The sequence below is a fragment of the Microcebus murinus genome, chromosome 5 (genome assembly GCF_040939455.1).
Source record: "Microcebus murinus isolate Inina chromosome 5, M.murinus_Inina_mat1.0, whole genome shotgun sequence".
Classification (NCBI taxonomy): domain Eukaryota; kingdom Metazoa; phylum Chordata; class Mammalia; order Primates; family Cheirogaleidae; genus Microcebus; species Microcebus murinus.
The window spans coordinates 97,976,125-97,992,028 of record NC_134108.1 but is presented as its reverse complement, the minus strand read 5'-3'; positions in this window follow the sequence as shown (position 1 = coordinate 97,992,028).

Genomic DNA, 15,904 nt, shown 5'->3' with positions numbered 1-15,904 from the left:
ATTTGCTGGCAGCTTATTCTGCCCCCCAGGAAACCCATGTTCCAAGTTCACAAGTTGTCACTTTCAGCAACTGTCAGGGTGTGGAAGGGAGATAAAGGAAGGCAAAACCCCAACTGGAAGGAAAGATGTTGCCTGAAAAAAAAACAAAAAAAACTGGCCTCTTATCAATTTCTGCAATGCTGTTTGAGGATCCTTTGGTGGCGTTAACTCATAAGCTAATTATGGTAGTTGTCTGAGTGTCCTGTGAGAGCCACCACAGCGACACACACACCTGGGCCCACCTTTCCCGGCGCTGGGTGCTCGGCTACTCCAGTGTCCTTCCCTGATGCCGTCTCCCTCTCTCTCTCTCTCTCCAACGTCACCTCCCACTGCCACCACACTGCCTCAAATGGGCAGGTTCAGGCTTGTCCTGTGCGCATTGGCTCAGGCTCCCCTGGGAAGACTCCCCGTGTCCACTCCACTTACCTGGATCCTTCGCGACTGCACTGCAGGCAGGACCTCCAGAAATCTTCCCCAAACCTGCCAGCTCCTCAGCTTGCTGCAGACTCCTGTGGCACAGACAGTCTGTCCCCTCACTGGGTGGCCACCACTTGAACTCTCCGGGGCCTGGCTACCTGTCTCCCCTAACCAGATCGGACTCTCCCTTCAAGCTGAAACCCTGGCCTGCGCCGCTCGGGGACCGCGCCGTGGGCCAGTGCCTGGCTGTTGCCACCCTGGGGAGAGGAAAACAGAGAGGAGGATCTGGCAAGTCAGGGAAATGACACACGGCACAGGGACCAGGATATGCTGTGGCTCTGGGGTCACACGAGCACATAGCACGTGTGCATTTTCTCTTAGTTTTGTCTCAATTAAGGGCCTTTAAGTGCAGGAGGATTTTATTTCATTTTATTTTATTTTTATTTATTTATTTTGAGGCAGAGTCAGACTTTGCCACCCTGGGTACAGTGTGTGGCATCAGCCCAGCTCACAGCAACTTCAAACTCCTGAGGCTCAAGCGATCCTCCTGCCTCAGCCTCCCGAGTAGCCGGGACTGCAGGCATGCGCCACCATGCCCGGCTAATTGTGTCTATTTTTAGTTGCCCAGCTAATTTTTTTTTTCTGTATTTTTTCAGTAGAGACAGTGTCTCACTCTTGCTCCAGCTGGTCTCGAACTCCTGAGCTCAAGCGATCCTCCCGCCTCAGCCTCCCAGAGTGCTAGGATTACAGACGTGAGCCACTCACTGTGCCAGGCCTGTGGGAGGATATTAGTGACAAGGGCACAGGGAATATGTTCATTGAAGCATATTGGGGAAAATGTCCATCAAATCCCTCCCCTCTGAAGGGAGACAGGTCAGAGTCACAGAAGGCACGGGGGGGAGGGGGTGTGACCGTTGTTGGCAGGAGTAGCTGCTCCACGGCCATTGCTTTCATGTTCCCCCTCGGAGTGGCCACCACGCTGGTTGGAGCCAGGATCCCACCAAGGTCAACACACTGAGACTGTGAAGGTCCTCAGAGAATTCTGGAAGGCTGGGGCTGAGAGAGCCAGAGCCAGGAGCCAGGACCGAGAGAGCCAGAAGGCCAAGCCACCCACTGCGCCAATGGAGAGGTGGGGCCCGGAGCCGGTGCAGGGCTCAGAGCAGCTATGACTAAGCAGGGACCGCAGCTCAGGCTGGCTCCCGGCCTGCCTCGGGGTGGGGCGCAGGTGCCCACTGGGAGCCTTCTTTGTTACCTACAAAACCCCGCCAGGGGCAGTCGGAGGAATGAGACTCTCCCTCCCATTAACTTGCCATCCTGGGCTGGGCAGCACACGTCGTCTTTCCAAGCCTTCCTGCTGGGCCTGGCAATGAAATGTCTCCTCAGAGACTCCGCAGGAAGGAGCCAGAGGTGGGTAGAGATGGTTCAAGTAAGCGCAGCGTATGAACAGGTGGGAAAGCGGGCTGCACACGCAGAGAGGGGCATATGAGGAGAGCCAAAGAGAAGCCGAAGGCAGCCGTGGGCATGAGACTGCAGAAGTCCCCGGCCAAATGGAGCAATGCATTTTCTCCTCTGTGCAGGGGAGGAAAGCCAGGCCAGGTTGGGAATAACTTCCCAACTTCCCTTCCCAAATTCTAGAAATGTGAGGCGAGAAGATAGCACAGAAGCAGAGTAGATGGTGGGATGAGACCCACAAGTGAGGTCTACCAGAAAACTCTAGACTTCTTAAGGAGGCTGCTTAAGAATACTGCAACTTGGAGCCCAAAGCTGGGCCAAATCTCAGAAAACAACAGTTCTGTAGGGACGTTTTTGTTAACCTTTGGTTTGTACCTGCCCCAGACCAAGACGTCTTGTGCCTCACGCCTGCCTAATCCTCCTGAAATATGCTTTCATCTCACCCCTCCCTGAATCACGTCACTCCCCTGGCTCCAGGTTGCCTCCTGCTTCAAGTCTAAACTTTGCTGCCCCGACAGGCCCCACTGTGCAGCCCTGCCTCACTGCCATCCTGCATGCCTCCCCTCCCCCACACCTTGCCTCCATCACGACTGTCCCCTCGCCGTCCCCTGCACTCTCTGTGCTCATTCCCAGCTCGGTCGCCTTTCCCCTTCCTCTTCTACCCAGGAAACCCTATTCTCTCTCTCTGTCTGAAAACAAGCTGCCTCTCCATCAAGGTATGGCCACTCCTTCCAAGACTCCTTCTTCCTTACCAATCCACATTGATCCCTCCCTTCTCAAAATGCCATTGTAACAATCCAGTGGGGTCTATACCAACCCCAGTGCTAATACTAACACTAGTGCCAACACTAACACTGATAGTAAAACTATCAGATAGTAAAATGGGTGCTAGCTTATGCTCGACTACATTCTAAGTAATCGTGTGTGTTAGCTCATTTAATCTTCCAACAGTCCTATGAGTTATGTACTCTGATCATTCCTGTATTTCATCTCTGAAAACAAGAAGGAGAATATAGCTTGGCAGTGGTAAGTGTCCTCATATTTGGTGGATATTTAATACATAAGAGGTCCTCAGGCCGGGCGTGGTGGCTCACGCCTGTAATCCTAGCACTCTGGGAGGCCGAGGCGGGCGGATTGCTCGAGGTCAAGAGTTCGAAACCAGCCTGAGCAAGAGCGAGACCTCGTCTCTACTATAAATAGAAAGAAATTAATTGGCCAACTAATATATATATATATAAATTAGCCAGGCATGGTGGCACATGCCTGTAGTCCCAGCTACTCGGGAGGCTGAGGCAGAAGGATTACTTGAGCCCAGGAGTTTGAGGTTGCTGTGAGCTAGGCTGACGCCACGGCACTATAGCCTGGGCAACAAGTGAGACTCTGTCTCAAAAAAAAAAAAAAAAAAAAAAAAGAGGTCCTCAATGGCATCTGATGAAAGGAGAAAATTGTAACCCATTTCTCAGCTACAGGGTCATTAATGACCCTCACCATCTCCCCCAAAATAAATCATCCCTGAACTGAGTCAGGGTCCAGGACCAGCCAGGATTCAGATTGAAAGCGGGAAAGCATAGGGAGAGTTGCATTTGTCATGATAAATGTCTTATGCCTTGTCAAGTATCTGACACATCACCTGTGCACATTACTTTGTGTTGAAGGCAAGTATCAACATTCAGTTAGTATTTCATGACCTCCGCTGGAGCAGAACTCACGGTCTTGATGAGGATTTATTTTGTATTTTTCATTATGAATAATCTCGAGCTCTATATAGAAGTAGAAGAGTTTAATAAACCCCAGTGTACCCATTGCTCAGATTCAACAATAACCAACTCAAAGCCAGGCTTGTTTCATCCATATTCCATTCACTCCCCGCCCAAACCCAAAATCCCAGATACTGTATTATTCTATGATGAGGGTATTTCAGAGAGAAGGAAAAGGGAGGAGGGAAACATACATTTTATATAAATTTTACTTTTCCTAAAACAAGGGACGACGGGGCCCTGGGAAAGAAGAAAAGCAAGATGCCTGGTTCCCAAGACGGACAGAGAGTGACTAATTCTAGTCCATTTTAATTGCTTCTCCACTTTACATTCACACACTTTATTCTTTGTCACTGTTGTTGTATATGTTTCCCTGTAATTTTTAGCTTTAATGGTCTCACTTGGGTTTGTCTCCTCAACTCTAATTGAATTGGAAACACCTGGTTAGCAAGATCCATGTTTTCTTCTTACCAAGTTTATTGTTGATCCATACGACATCTGCCTTCCTCTCCTCCTCCCTTCCTTCTTAATGTCCCGCCTTCCTTCCTTACCCATCTCCTAACTTTCTAATAACTTCCCAACTTCCCTTGTTTAATTCTATATTTACTGGGCACAGCACCTGACACACAGTAGATACAACAAAAATGAGATGAGAACACCTAGCAGACCGCTGGGGACCAAGAGGTGGCAGGAAGGTGCCCCAGAGGTGATGGAGCAGCTGAGCTTTGAAGAGTAAGAATGAATTAGCCAGGCCAGGCGCTGTGGCTCACGCCTGTAATCCCAGCACTCTGAGAGGCCGAGGCGGGACAATCGCTTGAACCTAGACGTTTGAGGTTGCAGTGAGGTATTAATACGATGACACCACTGCACTCTAGCCTGGATGACAGAACGAGGTTCTGCGTCTAAATGAATGCATGAATGAGTGAGCCAATAAAGAAGGAGGCGGGAAGCAGATGAGGATAGAAGAATGGCATTTGAAGCAGAGGAAGCAGCCCTGGCAAAGATCTGGGGAGGAAATTTGGGGCCTATTTGGGGAACTGCAGACCAATACATTTGAGTGGGTAGAGGGAGGAGAATAATGAGGGTTGAAAATGTAGAAGTAAAGACAATTGAAAGCTGGGGTAACAATACTAATTGGTGTGGGGGGAAGGTGATTGGAGTAGGGCTGGTGGGATAGAGGGGGAATCCTGATGTATGTTAAAAGACATAGCTAAGATGCACTCCCCAAGCACCCGGAATCACCGAAGCACGTTTCAACTTTGCCATCATCTTCTATGAGAACATATTCTCCCAAGACTAGCATATCTTTTTGATAGTTAACTAAAGATTGGAGCCTCCCTGAAAAACACTTTTCTTTAATCTAGAACCTACCTATCAGCTAGAAATATTATCTATGGCATGCACATTTATTTAGTTTGCAAACATTTATTTTCCTAGAAAATGTTTTCAAAACAGAAACTAGACCAGACCTGATTATTTTTATGTATTTGTTTCCCTTGTTACAATAAAGCAAATGCAAAAACAATTATGAGATGGGAGCATGGTAATGCAGATAATCATTTTTATTGTAGTGACTGTTTTTATTAGGTTGTCTGTATCTGGAAATATATCCAGAAATGTTCACTTCATGGCCCAAGAGACTTTGAGCTAGCCCTGTAGCACTCAAAACAAAACCGAGAGTCGCCAATTGCCTGCTGAATTGGGGCTGTGTAGATAATCATTGCCACTGAATTATCTATCCTGGCTGTTGCCACCGCCTGCATTAGCTTGGCAGTTGAAAATTCTAAACTTTGCGCTTGAGTTGTTGCACTTGACCGGTTTCAGAGCTCAAGGGCTGGATGGGTGCTGTTTCTAAGTTCCAAGGGTCATGAATTTGAATTGCGGTGAAGCATGCACTAGAGAACTCTGGAGTGAGAAGTGTGATTAAATGACCTCTAATGGACCTTCCATTTACATAATGCTCTAACCCTGGGGTCACAGGTGTTTGGAGCCACTAAATTTATCATCATATTTTTCCAAACTAAAAATTAGTCAAACTTCACAGAGATGAGGAAAGGACCAGTTCAGATGGTGGAGGCAGCTATTTCCCATGTTGGGATCTAGTTTCACACTGTGTGAGATTTAGATTCTGGGTCCACCTAGAGTCTCATTCCAGGACAATGCCAGTCCCCCTGCATCCAGACGTGATTTCATATCCACCCATTCATTCTCCCATTTGTGTTAGGGGCTCATTCGCTTGTTTTCCTCATTCTGGCCCACGTTTTTCTAGGCTCTGACTATATTGTCTTGCTTGACTGCTGTTCACCCAACTCTCTCCCTTGTCTATTATATTAATACAAGCTCTATTTTGCCCCCAACTCTGAAGACAGATCTGGAGAAGAAGAGCTGGTTTTTGTGTAAGAGCCCCGGATCCCTGTCTTTAATCCCCAGACTGTCACCGATGGGGTTTCTACCTCCTATTCCAGTCTTTCAGGGGCAGGTTGCCCCACATGAGCTCCCTGCCTTTTTGATACTAACACCCTGCTCTCTGGGCCTTGGCCGGTCTCCCACCCTGCTCCTGCTTGGAGCCACCTCTGGATTGTAAACTGTTAAGACCTTGGAAATGGCCCTTGCAACCTACAAGTCCTAGATCCCAGGGACATACACCCTCTGGAACCTGCCCCCACGTGTCCTCCAGCTGGGCTCCCATGTGGACCTTCAGACTCTTCTACTGGACAGCTCGGCTGGGTACACAGTCCTACAATCCCCAGCCTGTTCCAGCCCCTCCCAGGCCTGAAGCCTCACTTACGACCCTGGACTTGGTTTCTGCCCAAGGAGAAAGTGGAGGTGAAATCTCTGGCTCGGCCAAAGCCTGGGCTCAGCTGTCAGCACCACATTATCCCTTTCTAATTGCTTTTCCCTGGTATCAATTTTCTTTCTTATATGTCCAGACACTGGCCACTGACCCACAGCTTGACCTGACCGTGGTAATAGTGTCTGTCTCACACCCCATGCATCCTTGGAACGCTCAGAGCCTCCTTGGCCGCTGGGATATTATCTTACTCTGATATTTGGCTTGGATGAGCTCAGATCTTCTCAGCCTTAACTGGGAAGGGACTTCTGTGGGCCCAGGACTTCTGACCTCAAATCCAGTGTTCTCTCCAGCATGCCACGATGTTGTCCTCTATCTCTGTGTCCTGGCCTCTGTTCTGAAGCAAATAACTATTCTGAGACAATAGGCCTTTGTAAAAAACAAATTAATCAAAAAATATTTATTAATTAAAATGTACATTTGTCGTGATCATGTGAATTTGGGAAATGCTGTGTTACACAATGTTAAACAGTTACTTCCTTGTGGACTTTTTGAGTCCTTTAATATGCTACCAATGAGCATTACAATATTCAAGGGGTGGAGGAGGAGGGTAGAGAATGTAGCTTTTATCACATTTATTGCCCTGCAGAAGTTTTTACTGAGGAGCATTCTTAACCTCTCACCAGAAGTTCCCCAGAATGTCACTTGGGAAATGCTCTATGGATTGAAACTCCACCCTGGAGTTTAACACTAACCTGGAGTCACCTGAGCAAATTTCCCTCTAACAGAACCTACATGGAGCAGGGTAGTCGAGACTTCCCTAAATATCAAAATAAAATGATAAGAATGAAATTGGATTCTTATCTTACACCATACACAAAAATCAGTTCAAAATATGAATAGATTTAAAGACTTAAAGACCTAAAATTATAAAGCTCCTGGAAGAAAAGCACCTTTGACATTTTTCTTGGCAATGATGTCATGGATATGACACCAGAAGCATAAGGAACAAAAGCAAAATTAGACAAGTAGGACTACATCAAACTGAAAAGCTTTTGCCAAAAATCAATAATCAACAGAGATAAAAGGCAACTTATAGAATGGAAATATAGAAAATATTTGCTATTTACTCAACAGGGGTTAATTTTCTTTTCCCTTTTCTTTTCCTTCTTTCTTTTTATTTATTTATTTACTTAATTTTTTATTTTTTCATATTATGGGGGTACAAATATTGTTAGGGTTACATATATTGCCCCTGCCATTCCTCCCCTCCCACCCCCACCCTCCACCCCCCCACCCCCAAGTTACCAAAACATCAAGCATGTCCTACTCTTAGGTGGTGCGCATCGCACCTATTTTGTAAGTGTAAATATTTTGAGACAAGATCTCACTCTCTCACCCAGGCTAGAATACAGTGGCTCACTGCAACTGCAAACTCCTGGGCTCAAGTGATTCTCCTGCCTCAGCCTCCTGAGTTGCTGGGACTACAGGTGCTGGGACTGCCACCATGCCTGGCTAATCTTTCTATTTTTTGTAGAGACAGTGTCTTGCTCTTGCTCAGGCTGGTCTCGAAGTCCTAACCTCAAGTGATCCTCCCACCTCAGCCTCTCAGAGTGCTAGGATTACAGACATGAGCCACTGTGCCCAGCCTAATTTTCCAAATATATGAGGAACTCCTACAACTCAATGACAAAACAACTAACATCCCAATTTTAAAAAGGGCTGAAGACTTGAAGAAACATTTCTGCAAAGAAGACAAACACATGATCCACAAGTCTATGAAAAGATGCTCAATGCCACTAATCACCAGAAAAATGCAAATCAAAACCACAATGAAATATCACTTCACATCTACTGGTATTAGTATGATAAAAAATTAAAGACGTGTTGGTAAGGGCATGAAGAAATTGGAAACCTTTTATACTATTGATAGAAATGCAAAATGATGCAATTGCTGAATAGTACAGAGGTTTCTCAAAAGTCAAAAATAGAACTAATATATGATCCAGCAATCCCACGTCTGGGTCTTTATGCAGAAGAATTGAAATCAGGATCTCGAAGAGACATTATACTCCCATATTTATTGCAGCACTATTCACAATAGCCCAGATATGGAAACAACCTAGATGTGCATCAAAAGATGAACAAAGAAAATGCAGTATATTCACACAATGGAATATTATTCAGTTTTTCAAAAGAAGAAATTCTGCAACATGTGACAACATGGATAAACCTTGAGGACATTATGCTAAGTGACATAAGCCAGTCACAGGAAGACAAATGCTGTATGATTCCATCTATATTAGGTCTCTAAAATGGTCTGATTTATAGAAGCAGAGTGGAAGAGTGATTGCAATGGCTTAGGGGAGGGGAAATGGGCAATTAATAATCAACAGGCGTAAGGTTGCAGTTAAGCAAGATGAATAAGTTCTGCAGATCTCCTATACAACATTGTACCTGTGGTCAACAATATTGTACACTTAAAAATTTAAGAGGGTATATCTCATGTTAAATGTTCTTATCACAATAAAATATAATTTGTTAAAAAACAAAAAAAAATGAAATTATAGCAATTAAATAGAAGTGGGCATCAGGTAGCACTTTTCAGTTTTAAACTCTTACTTAGTTGCATGTATCCTTAACTTTATAAATTCAAATTTGCACCACTATACATTCTTTAGAATGACTGTAACAAAAATGCTGACAATTGCAAGGACTAGCAAGGATGCAGAGCAACTGGTCTCTTATGCATCAATATGGGAATATACAATAGTACCACTCCTGTGAAAACAACTTGACAGTCTATTATAAAGTTAAACGTGCACTTACCATGATACCCAGCAATCCTACTCCTGGGTATTTACCCTAAAGAAGTGAAAACTTATGTCTGCACAAAAACCTGTACACAAATGGTCATAGAAACTTTGTTTATAATAGCCCAAACCTGTAAAGAGTCAAAAAATCATTCAAAGTCTGCATGGTTAAGTGAACTGTGGTTTATCCATACCATGGAATACTATTCAGCCATGAAAAAGGATGAACTATTGATACATGAAACATTGTAGTTATTAGATCTTGAGGGAATTAATGCTAAGTGGGAACAAAACAATCCCAGAAGGTTACATACTGTCTGATTCCATTTATATAACAGTTTCTAATTTTTTTTTTTTTGAGACAGAGACTCATTTTCTTGCCTGGGCTAGAGTGCCATGAGTCAGCTCACAGCAACTGTAAACTCCTGGGCTCAACCCATCCTCCTGCCTCAGCCTCATGAGTAGCTAGGACTACAGACATGCACCACCATGCCCAGCTAATTTTTTCTATATATTTTTTTTAATTGGCCAATTAATTTCTTTCTATGTTTAGTAGAGACGGGGTCTGGCTCTTGCTCAGGCTGGTTTTGAACTCTTGACCTTGAGTGATCCACCCACCTCGGCCACCCAGAGTGCTAGGATTACAGGCGTGAGCCACCACGCCTGGCCTGTAACAGTTTCTAAATGATAAGACTGCAGTGATAGAGGACAGTTGTCAGGGTTTAGGGTGGAAGGGAAGGTATGACTATAAATGGGTAGCAGGAGAGGGTTTCTTTGTGGTGAAAAAATAGTTCTGTACTCTGCCTATGATGGTGGTTACATAAATCGATACATGTGATAAAATTTCATATACACTCCAAAAAAATGCATGTAAAAACTGGTAGCACTGATTAAGCTCTATGGTTTTAGTTAGTAATACTGTCCCAATGTCAGTTTCCTGGTTTTGGTAATGTCTGTGGCTATGCAAGATACCATCCTTGGGAAAAGCTAGGTGAAAAATAAATAGAAATTCTCTGTAATAATTTTGATTCTTCTGTGTCTTATTATTTCAAAGTCCAAAATATTTTAGTAAGAAGAAAGCCCACCAAATTTCATTTTGACTGAGTCCAGGTGAGAGGCTCCAAGAAAGCAGGCATCAGACCCACTTCATTCGACATTCTGTCTCCAGCATTTACCATGTCTCAGCTCTACAATTAGCCTTCCTGGCTCCACACTTTACTAGCTGTGTGACTTCGGGGGAGTCATTGTCTGTCTGCGCCTCAGGTTCCTCATGAATAGAATGGAAATAATAACAGTTACTAGGCCGGGTGCGGTGGCTCAGGCCTGTAATCCTAGCACTCTGGGAGGCCGAGGCCAGAGGATCGCTCAAGGTCAGGAGTTCAAAACCAGCCTGAGCAAGAGTGAGACCCTGTCTCTACTAAAAATAGAAAGAAATGAATTGGCTAACTAAAAATATCTAGAAAAAATTAGCCGGGCATGGTGGCGCATGCCTGTAGTCCAAGCTACTTGGGAAGCTGGGGCAGTAGGATCACTTGAGCCCAGGAGTCTGAGGTTGCTGTGAGCTAGGCTGACACAATGGCACTCTAGCCAGGCAACAGAGTGAGACTCTGTCTCAAAAAAAAAGAAAAAATAAAAAAAAAATAACAGTTAGTACATCATAAGATGCAAGTTAAGATTGAAGAGTGAATAATGTCAAGTGCTTTGAATACCATATAGGAGGAGGAGTTCAATGCGGGGGCATATACATTCTATCCTATGTATGTGATATGTGCAAAACAGTAGCATGATTGGACCTCCTGTCACATGATGATGGGTAACAATAATCCCAGGAAATGGTGGAACCACCAATTTATAAACAATACAAAATCCTTGCTTATTTATATAGTACCATCTACTATACACCCATATTTTCCTTTTAATCTTCTTCCCCTTTTCATTTTCATTCCCCAACGCTTTGAAATGCATGGAATGGTGACTGTCAGCCCTTTGCTTCTGACACAGTTCTCTTTGAAATTGATAAAAGGAAAGCTTACGCTAGGGGATCTTGCAATATTTTTCCTTGATTCATATTTGGTTTCTGACTCTCCTGATAGTCTCTTTGTTAGTATCACCTTACTTGGATACATTTGATTATGTCTGTATGTCTGTCTCTCTTACTAAGTTGTGAACTTCTTGAAGTCAGGAGCTTGCATTCATTCATTCATTCATTGTCTGTTTCTCTTACTAAGTTGTGAACTTCTTGAAGTCAAGAGCTTGCATTCATTCATTCATTCATTCATTCATTCAGCATGTAGTCACTGAGCACCTACCTGTTCCAGGCTTGGTTCTAGAGGTTGAGGATACAGCACTGAATAAATTCCTGTTGGTAATTACAATCTTACATCAAGTTTTTCTTTGTATATCTCGCTCCTGACATGGTACCTGGTATTTGCCCAAATGTTTCATGGATGGATGAATAGAATGAGGAAATGAATGTTTCTGCAGGTGGGTGCATTATATTTAAACAACAACAAAAACCAAAACATGATATGAAATTGGCTGTTTTAAGCTTCTGCAAACAATGAGGAACAATTGTCATAGGACTTTTGAAAATGAGCTGTCTTCGTGCCTCTCCTTCCTTCCCCATGAGATTTCCTGTTTGGCATTTTGCTGTAGACAGAGCAGTAGGTGAGTGATAATGAGATGATGCCGGTGCAGAACAGAAGCATCTCCTTTGGAGAGATGAAGAACTTGGGGACGACCCTTAAGAAATCTTTGATGTTTTTTCCTCACTAAGACATTAATTATGAGAGATTTCTGTACTAAGAATAAAAAGATCTCTTGGCCAGAAAATAGCTGCGATGCTCCACCTCTCTACATCTCTAAGTTTGAATTGTCTCCATTTGAACTTTGCGTTGCTTTTGTGTTTGTTTGGAGCCAAGCCCAAAGAAAGGATCTAGAATTCTCACGAAGAGGTTGGGAAGTGGTAGTAGGGGAAGATTGCCACGTCTCCTGGAGAGCAGGCAAGAGGCAGATTCCCTTTGCAGATCTTACTCAAATGCTCCTCACAAAGTTATTGCTAGCATTTTTTTTTTTTTTTTTTTTGAGACAGAGTCTCACTCTGTTGGCTTGCTGCACAGAATACCGTGGTGTCAACCTAGCTCACAGCAACCTCAAACTCCTGGGCTCAAGCGATCCTCCTGCCTCAGCCTCCCGAGTAGCTGGGACTACAAGCTCGCACCACTATGCCTGGCTAATTTTTCTATTTTTAGTGGAGATGGGGTGTCGCTCTTGCTCAGGCTAGTGTCGAACTCCTGAGCTCAAGCGATCCTCCCACCCCAGCCTCCCAGAGTGTTAGAATTACAGGCATGAACCGCCCCCAGCCTGCTAGCATTTTAACTCCAGTTTGTATAACTCTTACCTTGGGCTTCATGAGTGCATGTTTCCTAGATGCCATAAAAATATTCTAAAAATCTTTTATTTATAATTTTTTGAATTCAATAGTAACCACAAATGGTACAGAACTCACAAAGCTCAAAATAGAAAATTGCGACAAAACCATGATCTTCTTCTCGTTCTTTTATATCCTGGCCAGCCCATTCCCCTCCCTGGAGGCCCCCATTGACGTGTTGATTAATATCCTTTCAAGTTATTCTATCAATATCTGTATTAGAAATCCAAGACTCCAGCATTCAAATGTGGTTCACATATACAGCTGCTTAAAGTCAAATAGGATAAAAATATTTTTAAAGCTCAATACTTGCTCAAATGAATAGATTTCATTTTCTACTTTCAAGAAAAAAGGCAAAAAGAGACAGACCATAATCATGAAAGAGTATTGACAGGGAATAAGGCAACCAGGCTCTGCTACTAACTAGCAGATGTGGGCCTAGCTCTCCACCAAAAAACCGCAGAGTTTCCCAGATGATGTCCATGTTTCCTTCCAAAGGTAAGCGCCACAATTCACTAAACAAGAGATCGCATTTCTTTTCTCAAGTTGAAGTCCAACAATAGGTACCTGTTGCATCTGCAGTACTGTACAATGAGGTTGATCCACCCAAATGGCCCAGGTGCTGCAAACAGTCTGAGACTCTATACTATAGTTGTTGCAGTTTTATGACTCATTATGTCTTACTACATCTCTTTGAAATTAGCAAACCTTCTATCACATATATAGATAGTAACATACATCAGAATAACATCATTTCCCAAGTATTCTTAACTAAACATAACCTATACATTATGTTCAAAACCATGAAGAATTGATTACTGTATTTGCAGGTGGGTTCCTCAATGCAATTAAGCTCTAAGGTATCACCCCATCAGTGCTTTGTGTGTTTCAATTTTTAGCATAGTCACATAAAATCTTACGGTAGGGCTATGGGCCCTAAAGCCAGTCTGCAGAGTTGAGTAGGACTGGCTACAGCAAAATCCCTTTTAAACTACAGATTCCCCGGGGTTAACTCCTTGGAAAAGCAGATCTTGGGTGAAACTTGAGAAGCATTCTCTTCCCAAGCTCTACACATTGGGATCTCCTGGAGAGCTTGAAAAATACTGCTGCCTGAGTCCCATCCCCTGAGAATCCTGACATCCTTGGTCTGGTATATGGCCTGGGCATTAGATTTCTCAAAGTTCCCCTGTTGCTTTAAATATGCAGCCAGAATTGAGAACAACTGCTATCGATTTTGACGAGCAACTTCTTGTCCTGAAAGTCTCTTTGAATCATCAGAATTTGTTTATTTCTCTCCCGTGGAATTGGTGTAATTTCCTCCCACATTAGTGTTAGCCTTTGATGAGATCAAGGCATAATCTCAGGCTACCCAGTGTGATCTGAAGACCAGAAGCATCAGGGCATCACTCTCGGGAGCTTGTTAGCAATGCAGCCTCTCAGCCTGGTCCCCCAGAACAAGTGAACCAGAATCTGCCCTTTAACAAGATCTCCAGGTGTCTCATTTGCACATTAAAGCTTGGGGAGCACAGTAGATTATTCGTTTCTAACACCATGCCTCCAGGTGTTATGGACGTTTCTGGTCCACAGTGGCAAGGATCTAAAGCAGTTTTCCTAAGTGTGGCCCCAGGAATCATGTGGGAAGCTCATTTTAGACTTCATAGCAAACCTCCCGAATCGGACTCTCTGGGAATCTGCCTTTTTAAACAGGCGCCTCGTTCCCAGGTGATTCTTATTTACATGAGAGTTTGAGAACCACTGCTGCTTGTCTACTTTTTTCCCAGACTAGGAATCACTCTTTCCTTGGAAAAGCAGCCCGATCTAATTGCAGTTAGCCTAAATCAGTCTAGAGAAAACAGTTATTGCTCTCTAAAGAAAAAGAAATTGTCTCTTCCTTAGCCCTTCCAATAACTAAACCTAGTCTTTCTCCTGCCTCTACGATTTTCATTGCCAGGTTTAAATATCCCAGCAGTGGCTCCTGGTCGATTTCTTACCCTTCTGGTTTTCCCCATACCTCCCCACCCGCACCCTGGAAGCCACCCATTTCAGCCAACCAAGAAAAGCTCAAAGTGAGCAACACACTATTATGGGCGCTGAGCAGAACTTTGTATTTTTTCATAATGCAGCTGCACTTTCCATTCTTTTTTGAAAAAGCTATGGGTTTGAAAAACCCATTCCTATACTTTCACAATTTGAACCTGCCTGTGGGGTTTTACTTATGACCCAAACAATTCCACTACTGTGACCTCTGCCCACAATTGCAGCAGACAAAGAATTTCTGGTTGCTGGTCTAGAATAGGACAAAACAGTCAGTCTTGGATTCAGATAGTCAGAAGATCTGGGATCAAGTTTCATTTCTTTGCTATCAGGCCTGAAGTTCCTTAGTTCCTTTATAAACCTATTTTTAATCTGTAAAATGGGCACAATAATAGTACCTATCTTAAGAGCAGAGTTGTGAAGATTCAGTAATACAAAAAGCACTTTGTGAAGCATAAAGCTGTGTAAATGTAGGTTATTAATGAAAGCATCCCAAAACTACAAATAATCTACAAACTTAACCATAATGCTGATTCATTCATTCCTTATGTTTTTCATCCCCACATAAAATTAGTGGCAGTCCTGAAATCCTCTGAAAAGCAAAATCTGTCTCCTCCACTACCATCTCTGACCCATTCTAGTTTTCCTTTATTTTGTGGTGGAGTTCCTGTTTTGTTTTGTTGTTGTTTTTTAATAGACAAAAGGAGGGGAAACCTAGTGTGAGAATTAGTAAAATCGAATGCCAGGATAGTTCTCTAGAAACCAAACACATAGAAGTGGATGAAACCAGAAAAACCCTTTAATGTCGCTGACGTGGGCGTCCAAATGTTCAGACAGACCATCTACTTCCAGTTTCTCACGGAAAGAAGAACTTAAAATTGCTGAGGTTCTGATCACTGGAATTCTGTAGAACCAGACTAAAGGGGACATGCAATGAATGATATGTGAAATGACATCATACATCACATGAACATAAAACCTCACCCTGCCACTCTGCCAACAAAGTCCTCCGAAGTTACTCAGGGGCAGTGAGGTTTCACATCAAAATCTGTGAACTTGTGAAGACCCTCCCAGGAGTGGTAAATTTCCTAGATGGAAATGAGTAAGAACATAAGAACATACTCCAAGGTGCAGTCACTACCTGCACCTCTCCACTACCTCTCTTCCTTCA